Here is a 15,056-nt window from a genome sequence, read left to right as displayed (position 1 = left end):
TGCAAAATAGGCTAATCCCAAAGGGTCACAGTGAGAAAAAGGATGAAAACAGGAATTAACTAAGGTCTGAGTTATGACCCAGTTGATGAACTCTCCCCAACCCCCGCCAGAAGAAAGGAATCCCTGCATGTAGAATAATGGATTCAATAAACCAGGATGAATAGGGCACCTCAGAGCAAAGCCCTCTGCCCTCTGGCTTTTGGGTCCTCCAAATGTAATAGCCAGCTACCCACCCACTCACCCCAAACATAAAGCCTACCAGCTGACAACCATGCCTAGGTATACAGAACTCCCAATAACCATGTCTACTAGCTCATTCTTAAATACAAACAGAATCAGAAGACAGGCATTTGAAGAAAACCTGTAACACAGAAGAGAAAGATCAAGAGAAAGAAAGAAAAATGTCCTTGGAAGAGCTGAAATAATTCAAGAAACCATTTTGTTTTTGTTAGAGCACAACTTATGTATTTCAAATGAACAAGAAAATAGTATCATTCACAGTATCTTAAGATAAACTGCCTTTGAATGGGAGCTTCCTTTCCAGTACTTAGAGGTCTACAAGACCTCAAAATTATCTAGAAACATATCTAAAAAATTTATTACTGTTTAAATTGAATGGGGCAGGGGGAGGGCCTGTGGTTTTGTTTTTGTTTGTTTGTTTTTGTTTTGGTGGGGTTATTATTATTAATTTCTGTAACACTGTCCTTCAGGTGGCTGAGGGAGTTTCCTATTTTCTTTAGACATCATTAGGCAGTAAAGTTCTTGCGGGACAACTTTGATGCTCTATGAATTCAATGCCATTTTGCTAGCACTGATATGGCTCTTGCGTCCACCACTCCATTAGAACTATTAACTCCATTCATATTAATTTTTGTTATGAATCTTACAAAGGGGGGTGCTTCTGGGTATTTAGGTCCATATTCTATTTTAATGTTATATATTCAGTTTTCATAAATTGTCCGAGCCCGTGGTCGCCGCCATCTTGTGTCACTTGCTCGAAGGCCCAAAAGAAGCCATTTTTAATTTAATTTTTAAAAATATAATCATAAGGGCAGGCCGAGTGGTGCAATGGTTAAGAACTGGCTTCGGACCAGAGGGCCCTGGCTCAGATCCCACATATGAGGGCCAGTGACACTGCCCTCCACAGCTAAGATGCTGAACAACAGCTCAACCTGAAGCTGGGCTGCCGGGAGTCACCTGCCATGGCGTAGGCTGCAGCCCCTGTGGCAATGGGTTGCCATGGGCTACCGTGTGTAGCCAGCAGCCAGCGTGAACGGCTAGCAGTCACAGTGAGTGGCCGTCCAGAAGCCAGCGACTGATCCGCCTCGACCAGGAAGGGCGCAATGCTGGTGCCAAGTTGGGCCAGTGAAGCAAAGTCCTCCACAACTAGACTGAAGAACAAAAGGACAGCAACTTGTCTGTTCCCCTTCCCCCAATTCCCCAGCGCTGTTCCCATCCCCCTAATTCCCCAATAAAAATATTTTTAAAAAAGAAAAATATATATATAATCATAAGATTCAAATATCAAAGAAAGAGGTATATAATGAACAAGTTCCCTCTCAACCCTGTTTCCCATCTATTTAGTTCGCACCACTCCCCCAACAGGTAACCACTCATTAAACTCTTATGTAGCCCTCCAGAGTTTCTTTAGGCAAATAAATTAATATAAATATATGTTCTCGCTCTCCCTTTCTACACAGAAAGTAGCATAGTATATACCAAGCTTTTTTTTTTACACTCACAATATTTTAAGATACTTTTTTCCCTGCCAGTACATCAAGGTTCCTCATTCTTATTTTTAATACCTATATAATATTCAATTGTTTGCTATAACAGATAACACTGCATATTTCATTTTGCATATATATGTGTATAAATATATGTAAATTCCCTGAAATGGGATTGCTAGATCAAAGAAATTTGTATATTTAACTTTTATTGAAGTATGTTAATATATCCAGAAGAGTACACATAGCACATGTGTATCTTCATACAATGCTGCCACACTGCCTTCCATGGGCATTGTACCAATTTAAACTCCCACCTGAAACCGGTTAGTGTCTTTTACCCCACAGCCTTGACAACAAAAAAGGTATTATCAAACATTTTGATTTTTTAAACTCTGATAGATTTTTTAAAAAGGAATTTCAGTGTAGGTTCAATTAGCATTTATCTTATGAGTAAGGTTAAGCATCTCTTACATAAACAATAATTAAAGTCAGAAATAAGTCAAGAATTCCTATTATCACTGCTACCACTTAAGGAAATAAAACAAGACCTATGAATATTGGGAAGTAGGAAACAAAACACGAAACTTGCAGACTACATGATTATCTATCTAGAAAATCCAAGCAAATCAACCAAAAAACAATAGGGACTAACAAGAGAGCTCAGTAGAAAGGCCAAAGACAAAATCAACAAACAAAAATCAATAGCTTTGCTATATACACAAGTAATAATCAATTAGAAAATGTGATTTACAAACAACAATCTTAAGGTGAAGGCTCCAGATCGGGCAAGGTCAGAAGGGGTCAGGAAGTGCTGGGTGCCCTGGAAAAAGGGCAGGTCACTGCGATTTTTACAAAATATTTTTTAAACTATCCTGTTAGTAAGAGCAACAAAGCTATAAAATATTCACCTAGGAATAGACTCAAGAAGAAATATGCAACACCTATATAAAGAAAACTGTAACATTTTACTGGAGTATATAAAATACGCCTTTCCTTGTAGAAAGACCCAATATTGGCATCTTCACAAACTCTCCCCCTTCCAGATTATGCCAAAGTCAATGCAAACCCTGTCAAAATCCCAAAGAGATGTTTTTATCCAAAAATTGAAAAGTTGATTCTAAAAGAGCACAGGCCAAACCAAGAAAATGTTGAAAGAATGAGAATTTGCCTTACCAGATATTTCATACATATAACTACAGTAAGTTAAAACAATGTAGTTTCAGCACAGAAAAAAACAAATGGACTAGAAGAATCAGTACAGAAACAGACACATTTTGTATGGTGATGTAGTCCATGGTAAAAACGCATTTCAAATTTGTGAGAAACAAATAGCATAAAAGGTGTTGGAATAATTGGCTACTCATTTTGGGGGGAAAAAGTTTAAATTCTTCTTAAAACCAGTCACAAAAATAAATTCCAGGTAGATTAGAGACCTAAATGCAAAAAACAAAACTATAAGTACTAAAAGAAAATATGGCAGAATATATTTCTAACCTGAAAAAAAAAGCTTTCTTAAAAAGACAAAATGCAAAGACCATTAACAAAAAAAGCTAATGCATTTGGCCATTTGACCATGAACAAGTTTCAAAGACAAGCAACAGACTGGGAGCAAACATTTGCAACATGTATAGTGAAGCATTAATATCCAGAATATATAAAGAACTAAAAAAAAAAAATCAGTAAGAAGAAATACAATTGGCCAATACATGTATGGTAGGGAGATGACTCCAACACTTTAGTAAGCAGGGAGATGCAAATTCAAATAATTCGGTATCATTTTTTGTCCGTCAGGTGAGCAAAACAAAAAATCCGTTAATACCGGCCGAGTGGCTCATTGGTTGGAGTTGGCTTGGGAGTCCGGGCTCTGAGCAGCAGGACCGCCGGTTCGGATCCCACATGGGCCCTCTACAGCTAAGATGGTGGACAACAGCTCAACCTGGAGCTGGGCTGTCGTGACTCGCCGGCAACCGTGTAAGCTGCAGCCCTTGCCTGTAGCCCCTGCCTGCAGTGGGCTGCCATAAGCTACTGTGAGTGGCCGGCAGCCAGCGTGAGCTGCCATGAGCCGCCATCCAAGGGCCTGCGACCAATCTGCCTCAGCTGGAAGAACGTAATGATCACAATACCAATGTGGGCCAGTGAGGCGACATCCTCCAAAACTAAACTGAAGAACAAAAGGACAGCAACTAATCTGTTCCCCTTCCCTGATTCCCCAATAAAATCTTTTTTAAAAATCTGTTAATATCATGTTTTGAGAAGTGTATGAGAAATTTGGCACTACTAGCAGATAAACTGGAATAGTCTTTTTATATGGCAAATTCCAAGTATCTAGTGCATACCTGTCATCCAGCAGTTCCACTTCTTAGTATCTACTTAAGAAATATTCCTGCATGTGTACAACTATGTATATACAAGGATTTTTTTTTACTGGAGCGTTGTTTGAAATAGAAAAAAAAAACCTGAAAAAATGTAAATGTCCATCTAAAGAGAATGGTGAAATAAACAGTAATACATCTGTACTGTGTAATAATATGCATCTGTTTTTTAAAAAATGAGATGATATATACTGATACATAGAAAAGCAAGTTATAGTACAACAATACATTACACACACACACACACACACACACACACATATATAATTTATGGTAAAAAAAACAACTTTTTATTTCCAAATGTACTCATATATGTGTAAATTTATATAAAAAAGACTGGAAAGATATGCTCTAAGCTGATCCTACTGCTTAAAGAAGCATGTAGTGTGAAATACTATGTATCCATTGAAAAGAATTCAGTGAGCATAATCATACTGACATGAAAAGAGCCCTAAATCATATTCTTTGGGGGAAAAGGTAAGTCATAAAATATATTTTTATTGTATATGCACATACATATATGCATGTAAATACAGAGAAAAAGAACTGTACAAGTTCACAGTCAACTATTAAGTTACCCACGGAGAGGGCAGGATATTGGGTAAAGGGGGACCTTAAGGTTTTAATCTACCTCTATTATTTTAACCCTTCAAAGCAGAATTGTCTATCAACAACCTGTACAAAAGAACTAGTTAAGGAGTTTATAATTTCTTAAAATAACTGAAGGAAGAACAAACTAATAATTATGTACAACATATATTCAAATGAATATTATCAGTTAACACTTATTGAGTGCTTTGTGCCAGGCACTGTAAGTCCTTTCATGCATTTTCTCATGTAATCATGACAAGAATCTTGAGGTAAATAATAGCTGCATTCTCATTTTACAAATGAGGAAACTAGGCTCAAAAAATTAAGTTAACTTGCCTAAGATCGCACAGAAGCAAAAACCAGGGCCAGAATTCAACCCAGGCCATCTGACTCTCAAGTTCACTCTTCACTACTCATAATAGGGAGGGCCCCATATGACTTGGAGCCAGATGCACACACTATATACAAACAACCCTGAATTGCATAGATACGCACACTGCACAACCACATCATAGTCCTTAGGAGTTTATAACACTAAAACTATCTTCTTCCTCACTCCCATCCTCCAGTTTTACTTTGGCAAGGTCATTTCCTCAATTAAAGATGCCAATTTTATGTAAACAAAATGTCTGGGTCCAAATTAGAAAAGGGGTTGAAATCATCTCCATCTTCTTTCATCATCAAAATTAAACAATTTATCAATCACCTACCCTCAGGCCTTAACTCACACTTTACTCTGCCTAACTCTTTCTATAACAGTGGTGGTCAAACTGCATATAGCACCCAGGCGAAACCCACCTCACAGCACTGCCTGGTTTTGTGCAGCAGGTGAGCTGAGAAAGATTTTTAAATGGTTGAAAAATAAAAATAGTATTTCATGACACATGAAAAATATTCAAAGTTAGTATTTCAGTATTCATGAATAGTTTTATTGGAATATAGCCACACTCCCTTATTTACATATTGTCTATGGATGCCACAATAGCTGCTGAGTCATTGCGCACAAAGCCCAAAATATTTACTATCTGGTCCTTTACAGAAGTTTGTCAAACCTTGCTTTATAGTTTTTACTCCTAACAACCCTGAGAGCTACTTGGTATTAGCCTGAATTCTGAAAATTAGTAAGGGTCAGAGAAGCTAAGTGTCTTGACCAAGTCTGAGAGATACTAATTGAAGCATAACTCTGGAACCCTGGTTTTCTAGTTCCAAATCCAACATATTTTCTACCATACTACCACTTTCTAAGAACCCAACCCCTTCTGATTAATCAATGAGTTCAGACATTTGGTGCTAAAATTTACCAGATGGGTAGACATAAAAGCTTTAAACTGGTGGGAAAACATTTCTCAATTGAGAAACTTTGACTCCAAAAACATATTAATAGAATACATTGTATTTCATATGTAGCTGTATAATTTGCAAAGTATATTCACTCATTAGCAAAGGAACCCTGCAAAATTGGTAGGGCTTTTGTTTTGTTTAGTAACAAATATGATAATTTGTTACTTTACAGACATTTGCAAGGTTATACTGAGGAAAGACCAGAACCCCGGCTGACTCCTACTCCATTAACATTTCTTCTTGGGAATCCGATCTCATCTCATAAGAAATGTTACCTTTTTTTTCCCTTAGAAACAAAAAGCAGTAACTCACACATTTTTAACTAGTAAGAAACTTAAAGTGTTCTTTTAGAAGGGATACATTGACAATTTAACAAAATAATAATTATCAGACAGGATACCAAAAATGGCTGTTCTCTTAACATTCGGATTTCTAGTAAAAGTTACTTCCTCAAACTGAACACCTGAGCTAAAGAGGCTCCTCCCCAATATCCCAGCACCCTTTTACAATTTTCTTCTTAGCATTTATTTTCTGAAATTGTTTATTTGTTGGCCATCTATCTGTCCTCCACTATAATGTAAACTCAAAGAGGGCAAAGTTGCCTGCTTAGCTTCATTTGCATCTATCCCCAACAAATCAACCCTGGCACTCTAGAGAAATGCAAAAAATACTTGTTGAATGAACAGTAGAACCTACAAATACTTTGGGTAAGACAAACTCTACAATTCACTTGGGCTAACAGCTTCAGAGTTCGTTATCAGTGCATTTTGAAAGGTTCCTTAGCAAATGAACAATGTATCTTCAAGGGTTTTTTTCTTTTGCCAGAAACCTTGAAAGGCTAACTCTGAATGGAAATGCCACAGCAGCCCAGCAGGACAAAAATTATTCTCTGGGCAATAGTGAATATAATCAGAGCTGAACTATCATCTCATACGTCTTGGGGCTGATCAAGCAGATTTCCCATTCTTGTATTAAAACACATCCCCTAAGTTTTTAAAACACGCCAAATTAATGTCCTTACTTTAAATTATGCTTAACTACAGGCTGAGATTTACCAAGCAATTGTGCTGCACTAAATTTTAATTCTCATTCTTACAAGTGACCAAATTAAAATAATGTTACATTATTCCTAAATAAATAGGATAATATACGGGTAATTGTAGCCTAAGCTACAAATAAAAAGTATCCACAAGGTACTGACTGATAAACATTTTGGTTAAGAAGTTGGCTCATAATCATAAAATATGTAACACATAGATGTAATTGCTTTAGGGTAAATATAGTAACAATTTCTGGTTAAATATAGACTAAATATGTTTTCTCCTAGTTTTAAGCAAAGATTTCACCCTGTACAAACAATTAGAAAACAAAAATAATATTCTTTATTAAAAAAAATTTATGTAACTTTAGCATAAGGTTTGTCCAGCTTGCCATATTGAAGTTTCCTGATCATAAAAGTCTCACTGACTCATAAAGAGCTTTAGAATATCCCACACTTCAAATATAAAGTGTTACCTTCAAAAATGCTATACTACAATGGGGAAAATGCATTTAGAAACATTTCTCTTCCACAACTGCCCAAAGGGTGATTAGCTATCACCCTAATAACTTCATTTAACTAATATACACATATAGGATTGTGTACTACGTATTTTAGGGTTTAAAAAAACTTTAATCCATGTGCAAAAGAATGAAGCTGGACTCTCACCTCATACCATATACAAGAATTAACTCAAAATGGATAAAAGACCTAAATATTAAAACTAAAACTATAAAACTCTTCAAATAAAACACAGCAGTAAATCTTTGTGATCTTGGATTTGGCAATGATTTCTTAAATAACAATAAAAAGATAAACCATCAGAGTTTTAAATGGGCAAATGACTAAATAGACATTTCTCTGAAGAAGAAATTCAAATAGTCAACAAGCACCTGAAAAGATGTTCCACATCATTAGACATTAGAGAAATAAATGTACATCAAAACCACAATTAGATACCACTTCACATCTACTAGTATGGTCATAACACACACACACACACACACACACACACACACAGAAAGTAACAAATACTGGCAAGGATGTGAAGAAATTTGAACTCTATACATTGCTGGTGGCAATGTAAAATGGTGCAGCCACTGTGGAATACAGTTTGGTGGTTCCTTAACAAGTTAAACATAGAATTACCATACAACCCAGAAATTCCACTCCTCAGTACATACCCAAAAGAGTTGAAAACAGGTGTTCAAACAAAATACTCATACCAGCATTATTCAAAAAGCCAAAAGATGGAAAGATCTCAAATGTCCAGGAACTAATGAACAAACAAAATGCAGTATATACATACAATGGAATATTATTCAACAATAAAAAGAAATGAAGTACTGATATATGCCACAACTTGAGTGTACCTCAAAAACATGCGAAGTGAAAGAGGCCAGACAAAAAAGGCCATATACTGCATGATTCCATTTATATGAAATATCCAGAATAGGCAAATCCATAGAGACAATAGATTAGTGGTTGCCAGGGGCTAGGAGAAAAGGGGAATAGGGAGTGACTGCTTAATGGGTACACGATTTCCTTTTGGGATCATGAAAATGTTTTAGAGCTAGATGTGCAACATTATGAAGGTACTTAACACCACTGAATTTGTAGACTCTAAAATGGTAAATTTTATGTTATATGAATTTTATCACAATAAAAAAGTTACCAGGCCAAAACACAGAAAACAATGTTACTTCATTTCTATTAAAACATAAGTTCATTTTAAAAAATAGTATATCCCTGGAAGAAAGGTACATTTAAATGCTTGTTTCTGCAGTAAGTTAATCTCAACATTCTCCAATAAAATATCTCATGACAAACTCTATCAAAACAATTAAAAATGGCATCAAATTCTACTTTTGAGGCTTTGGGAATTTCTGAACGAATGCTTTTATAGATGTCCTTTTCAGCCATCAAATATCTCTTAACAGTGCCATAACTTTTATGATCTCAAACAAAAATGGAAAAGACCCACCCCTCTGAAAGTATTCTGGCTTTTAGCCAAGAGACATAATCAAGTATCTGCAAATAGAGTTGGACTACTTATACCAAGATGGGAGACTGAGAAAGGAAGGGTTTTTTCTTACACACAACCCCTCTCCCCATACATATACACAAAAATCTAGGCACTCTGTTAATTATTTTTAAAGTAAATTATCTGATTAGGAATCCGATAGCAATATAACAGTTCTCATTTTCTTTACTTCTGATTGGTTCATTGCAACCATTGGCTTTATCATTTACTGGCTAAATGATGGGACACCTTAATGAAAAGAAATCCCTCTACAGAAAAAGTTCACATTACAGAAATCTAACTCCTAAAACACTACAGCATAATTACATCAACGAGTGTAGACTTGTGATGTGAGAATCAACATTGGTCTAGAAGTCAGAACTTCAGGGGTCTACGACTTCTAGGGCAAGATTTATTTTTCTAAGCTTTACTTGCTCACTCAGGTATAAAAACGAAAATAACTTTCCTGCCTGCTTCCCAACAGAAGGATGAAAATAAAAATATGTACAAGGTGTGTTGGGACCACTAAAGAGGGGCACCTAACCAAGCTTCGGGTAGGATGCTGGGAAAAGAAAAAAAAGGGGAAAACAGGAAATGCTTTCATGAATAGCTAATGACACAGGTTAATCTAAAAAGAATGAGTTGAAATGCAAAGGGAGGAGGCAAGAGAGCATTCCAGGTTGGGGGATGGGGGTGCATCAGAAAGCAAAGGCAGTGAGATGAACACAAATCTGCTTAAGTTATTCTCCTTCTTAAACCGTCAAGGGCTCCTAACTGCAGGGTAGTCCTTCACCCCAGTCTCAATCTAAGATTCCAGCCTTATCTCATTCCACTCCCCAAATATACCATGCTTAAACTTTCCAGCCTCGATACTTGAACGTTCTTCTAGTCCAGGAACATCTAGTTCAAAACTGGGAGACTACCTTTCCTGCCAGAGTCAGTGCAACATTTCCAGGCTCCCACAGTGCTTCTATACTTCTACTCTACCACTTAATATACTAAATATTCATCTTAATCTAAGAGAATATGAACATAGTATTAACTTTTGTATTTAAACCCTGGGTAGCCAAAACAAGGATTGCATTCTTTCCAGCATCAGAGCAGAACAAAAGAAAAATAAGAAAGTTCTCAAATTTGCAACATTTCCAAGATAAATGAATATATGTCAGTAAAGTTAAAAAATCCATAAACTATTAATCTTGACTCAGAACAGAATGAGACCATCACAAGACATCCTTACCAGATAAGTAATGTATTTAAAGAACAGAATGTCCAAGTAATCTGCTGGAAACACACCAAAACGCAAGTGCCAATTTTCAAACAAGGTAAATTCAGAATAACCAAAAAAAATCATGTATAATTATTTCAGCATTCAAAATCGGCTTTTGTGCATTTTAGCTATCATTTAATGCAAAGTAACTTTCCTTCGGACTGTTGGGTTTAAACCATTTTTAAATTCATCAATCCAAAGGATAGAGACTGTCGAGAAGAAACCTGCTGCTCTGTTTCATATATTGAGACCTCTTCAAAAGTTCTCTTAGCATCACAGTTTACTATAGATGAAAAACAGGTAAAAATGCCTCACAAAATTGGATGCAGTCACTACCGTACAGGAGATTTGCACAACTTTAAAGGCTATTATTCATATAATTGCTTCAGTGAACAGTAACTCTTACGAAGGAATAGCCATACCATTCGCACATGTTTTGACGGTTCGATTTCATTTTAACAAGATCTATCAACTCCCAAGATATGAGACACACACGTGCAGGATTTCCACCTACACCCCACTACATAAATGTTTCACCACTCTTAACTAGTCAAACAAAACCTCTTTCAGTACGGTGAAGCCAGCTCACCACTTTTATCCTAACCCCATCATACAGATGGTAATCTCCTCCCCATTCCCAACCTGTCGGTCACAGGACACACCACTCAGTCCCAAATAACACCTCTCAATCTCCTCGAACCTAACCCATGGACACAACCATCCAGCACTATTCCTCACCCGGATCCAGTACTATCGCCCTTCACACATCAATTGAATCTCTAAATTAAATCTACTTTACCCCACGGCAATACCCACTGAAACTCAACTTCCCACACCCGAAGCGATCTTCCCTTTCAGTAGCCTCAATCTCACTTAAATGATCACTCAGTCCTTTGTCAACTGTCTCCCGCCCCCCTCAAGTATCCTCCTTACCTTCCCCGTCCCCTAGTATTCCATCAACTCCCAAAGTTGCCACCCCCCCCAACAAAAACAAAAAAAGACAAAAAACGCACCTCATCCTCAAACCTGCCCTTCTCCACTTAACCCCTCTGAATTTTCCTCTCTGCCTGTTCGCTCACACCGACAACAGCTCCGACAACCCCGAAGACTGGAGCCCGGCCTCGTCCCATCGTCCCATACCTCTTGGTGACTGCAATCACCTCGCCTCGGTCAAACCGCCCCCCACTAGGGCGCTTACTCCTCTAACAGACTCTTGGCCGCCGCTGCCTCCCTCCATTCATCCCCGGCCCATTCATCTCTTAGCCTGATCCCAGACACGCCCCCCGGCCTCCTCCCTCTCTCCTAGTGCCCCGGCTGGCCCGGGACCCTCACCAGATTAGAGGCTCTCGCAGAAGGAGACTCTGACTCTTTTCGCTTCTCCTTCGCCCTCTTTCAAACCTCGGGTCGCCCCTCGACGAGCGACACCGTAGAACACACACATACATACACACCTCCTCCTCCTCTATCGCCTCCTCGGATGCTTCTTACTCCTCCTGAATGTCTCGAGCTCTGCTCCGTGTCGTGTGCGCGTGCGCGCGCGAGCGTCTCCCCGCGAGCCCACCGGGCCAGCTACCGCGGGTAGGTAAAGAGCGGGCGGGGTTGGGGGAGCGGGGTACGAGCCCAAGCTCGCGCTCGCCTGGGAGCTGAGCAGGCGCACGCGTACTCCAGCCAGGGAATTCAGATGGAGAGAAGAGAGGGGCGGAGGGGGACGGGGAAGGGAGGGGAGAAAAGGAGAGGGGGAGGGGCGGAGAAAGCTGACAGAGCAGCCCCAACTCAGAACGGCCCCCAGCGCTGCGAGGGGCCCAGTGTCTAGCCAACTAGAGCGTGCGCGCTCTTCCCCCGCCCTCTTCAGCGCAGCGGGAGACAGGGATGCGCGTCGAGGAGAAAGGCTTCTCCCTTTCCAAGAAGAAAAATTTCAGTGAGGAGCCACGCGTGACACCTTCTGCATGTTCAAAAGCTCTCTCCACAGCTGCTTTACCCTCTTGAGAAAAAAAAAAGTACAAGCACACACTACTTCCTAGCCACCCTCCGCCCATTCCCAGTTTTCCACATGCCTCTAAATGCAGTAGCTCTGCCGAGATGTGGTACCCGCCTGCACCTTTTCACCCGCCACCCCTAAACTACCTTTTTGCAACCCCTGGCTTTTCTCGCGAGACCCATACCTGCTGGCTTTGGGATTAGAAGTCGAAGCACAGATTTACAAATACCGGTCCCCCAGTTACGTTGCGAGGACAACGGCCACGGCATGGCCCCCCCACCCCCCAGGACCGCAGTGCGCGCGCGCGGGGGCTGGGCAACAACGAAAGCGGGGATGGGAAAGGGAAGCTATGAAACGGATTTTTGACGGCTTGTAACCACTAGGCCTGGGCACGTGCCCTGCGCCTCGCGGGCAGGTGCAGTGTACCCTGGGAATTGTAGTTTTTGTTCCCACCTCCAGTTCCACTCCCACCCTCAGCCTTACTTAGACCTCCTGCGGGGAGGGGTATTACCGACGCCATTTTGCCGGGAACAATGGCCCTCGGCCCAGACGGTGGCGGGTGGGGGAGGGAGTAAGGTTTTAAGGGTTTGGTTAACCTCCCCTGGCCCCTCGGTGCCATAGCAACCCCTTCAGAAACCTGGCCCCGCCCCGTCGCTGCTCCGCAGGGCTCCTAGAATGCGCGCATGCGGAAAGGCCACCTCCCCCTGAGGCTGGCTCTCACCATATCCTACCATCCACCTTCCAGATCCTCTAGTTGGTTGGTATAAATGCTACCTCCTTGGAGCTTTCACTGCATGTTAACCTCGGCATAGCAGCTTTGTTTAAGAACTGATTCCTGCACTGTATCAGGCGCAATACAGAATTGTTTCTGTCATTCTCACATGAACAATCCTGGCTCCACAGAAGAGGAAACTGAGGGTCAGGAGGAGAAAATAGACATGATTTGGTCAAGTTCACACAACTATGTATAAAGGAGTCAGAACTTGAACCCAGGTGTGCTCACTCCAGAGCCCAGGCATTTTTCAATCGCCCAGGGTGCATCTGGTGTCACAGCCCCTGAATGAAAGCTCCTTACGGGCAGGATTTCTTTCCCAATGCCCCTCAAGCCTTAACAGGATGCCTTGTGGGCAGGAGGCTGGAAAATGCCGGCTAATATTTTCAACTGCCCAGCTTCCGGGCCCTATCACTGAATTAGACCAATCAATCTCTCCTCTCCCCAACACTTTTTCTCCTTTTCCTACTGTAGGCCTAAGAACTTCAGCCTTTTCAGCTCTTTAAAAACCAATCAATAAATTTAACTTTCCATAGTCCAAATCAAGTGGAATGATAGCTCTGTTTCTTGTCTGTGCACCTTTCCCCTTGACAGTCGCTTTTTAATCCCAGTATTGCCAGACATACAAGGAAACCAGACCTTGCCCTTAATAAATTCAAACCTCCATCTCCAAATTTTGACAGTGGAGGGAAACTCTGAGGCAATGAAATTTAGGGTTATGAGGTCCAACTGTTCCACTTGTGAAGATCTTCCTTCTTGGCTAAATTTTGAGGAGCAAGGTGTGGTTTCTCCAAATAGTCCTACCGCTCTACCTTAGAGATCTCTGCATTCCAAATGAGCTGTAGAATGGGTGGAATCTCCCCAAATCCTTCTTTCCTCACTGCCTCTGAAGATAGTCCCTTCTCCCTGTTGAATTGTTGACTACGGTGCAGAAAATGGGAAGCACAGCCAAATAACCACCTAAGGACAGTATCAAAGGCTGCCAAGTTATTCCAAGTCTTTTTCAGTCCTGACAACCACTGAGATGGTAACCAGAAACTTGTGCCTACCATTTTTATTTCTCAACGTCACCCTATTCCCACTACCACCCCATACATCCACGCTTAGGAAAAGCAACAGGTACCTCCTGCAATTGTGACCTGCTCCTCTTCCTTTGTCTCTGAGCCTGATGATGTAATCCATGGAGAATAATATTTGGAAACATTAGCCCTTCACCCTGCTCAGATGTGAACCCTTCTTTGAGTCCCTCTTTGACAGTCAAACATTTGCTAAATAACTATAAAGTAGTGTGACTTTTATAAACTTCAGAAATTAGAAAATCAAATAAGTCTGCTCCCATTCCAAGTACAGGCTCTTCTCAATTTAGGCCTTTTATTGACATATGTGCTCTTCTGTTTGAAACAACCTATTTATAACTCAGCACAAATGCCACTATGGGCACAAAGGGGAGTGGGCAATTATACTCGTAGCTAGTCAGCAACAAACAACAGAGAACATTCCCTTCTTATCCACTGGTTTCCACTGTCAAGTGGCACTTGTGTGGGCCGGCCGAGTGGCTCAGTTGATTAAGATCTCGCTCAAGAGTGTGAGCTCTGAGCAACAGGGTTGCCGGTTCGATTCCCGGCCTGAGCTGAGCTGCCAACAAGTGGCAGGATGGCTCAGCTTAAAAAAAAGGTGGCATTTGTGTGCTGTTTCTATTCATCAAACAGAAAATTTGACTTACATTAACCACTTGTAATTTGGCTTTACATTATTTCAGGAAAACATCCTTCCAATAATTTAGTTAATCTTATCTGAAGGCTCTGGTGCCAGGAAATTACAAAAGCCTTCACTAGATCCATTTTTAGACCCTAGCATCCCATAGGAATGGGGGTGAAGGGTTAGTTTCATGGCCCTGCTAGCTGTTCATCTTCTCCCTATCACACAGGATTGTAACTCCT

General features: G+C 40.4%; 1 pseudogene; it reads right to left on the bottom strand.

Annotated features, from left to right (window-relative positions):
* Nucleotides 1-684: 684 nt before the first annotated feature.
* Nucleotides 685-11,496, bottom strand: LOC109396953 (ubiquitin-conjugating enzyme E2 variant 1 pseudogene; annotated as a pseudogene).
* Between the last annotated feature and the right edge of the window lie 3,560 nt (nucleotides 11,497-15,056).

Source organism: Hipposideros armiger, unplaced genomic scaffold, assembly GCF_001890085.2.
Source record: "Hipposideros armiger isolate ML-2016 unplaced genomic scaffold, ASM189008v1 scaffold_551, whole genome shotgun sequence".
Classification (NCBI taxonomy): Eukaryota; Metazoa; Chordata; class Mammalia; order Chiroptera; family Hipposideridae; genus Hipposideros; species Hipposideros armiger.
The sequence above is the reverse complement of the archived record's forward strand: the minus strand, read 5'-3'. Positions and strand labels throughout refer to the sequence as shown.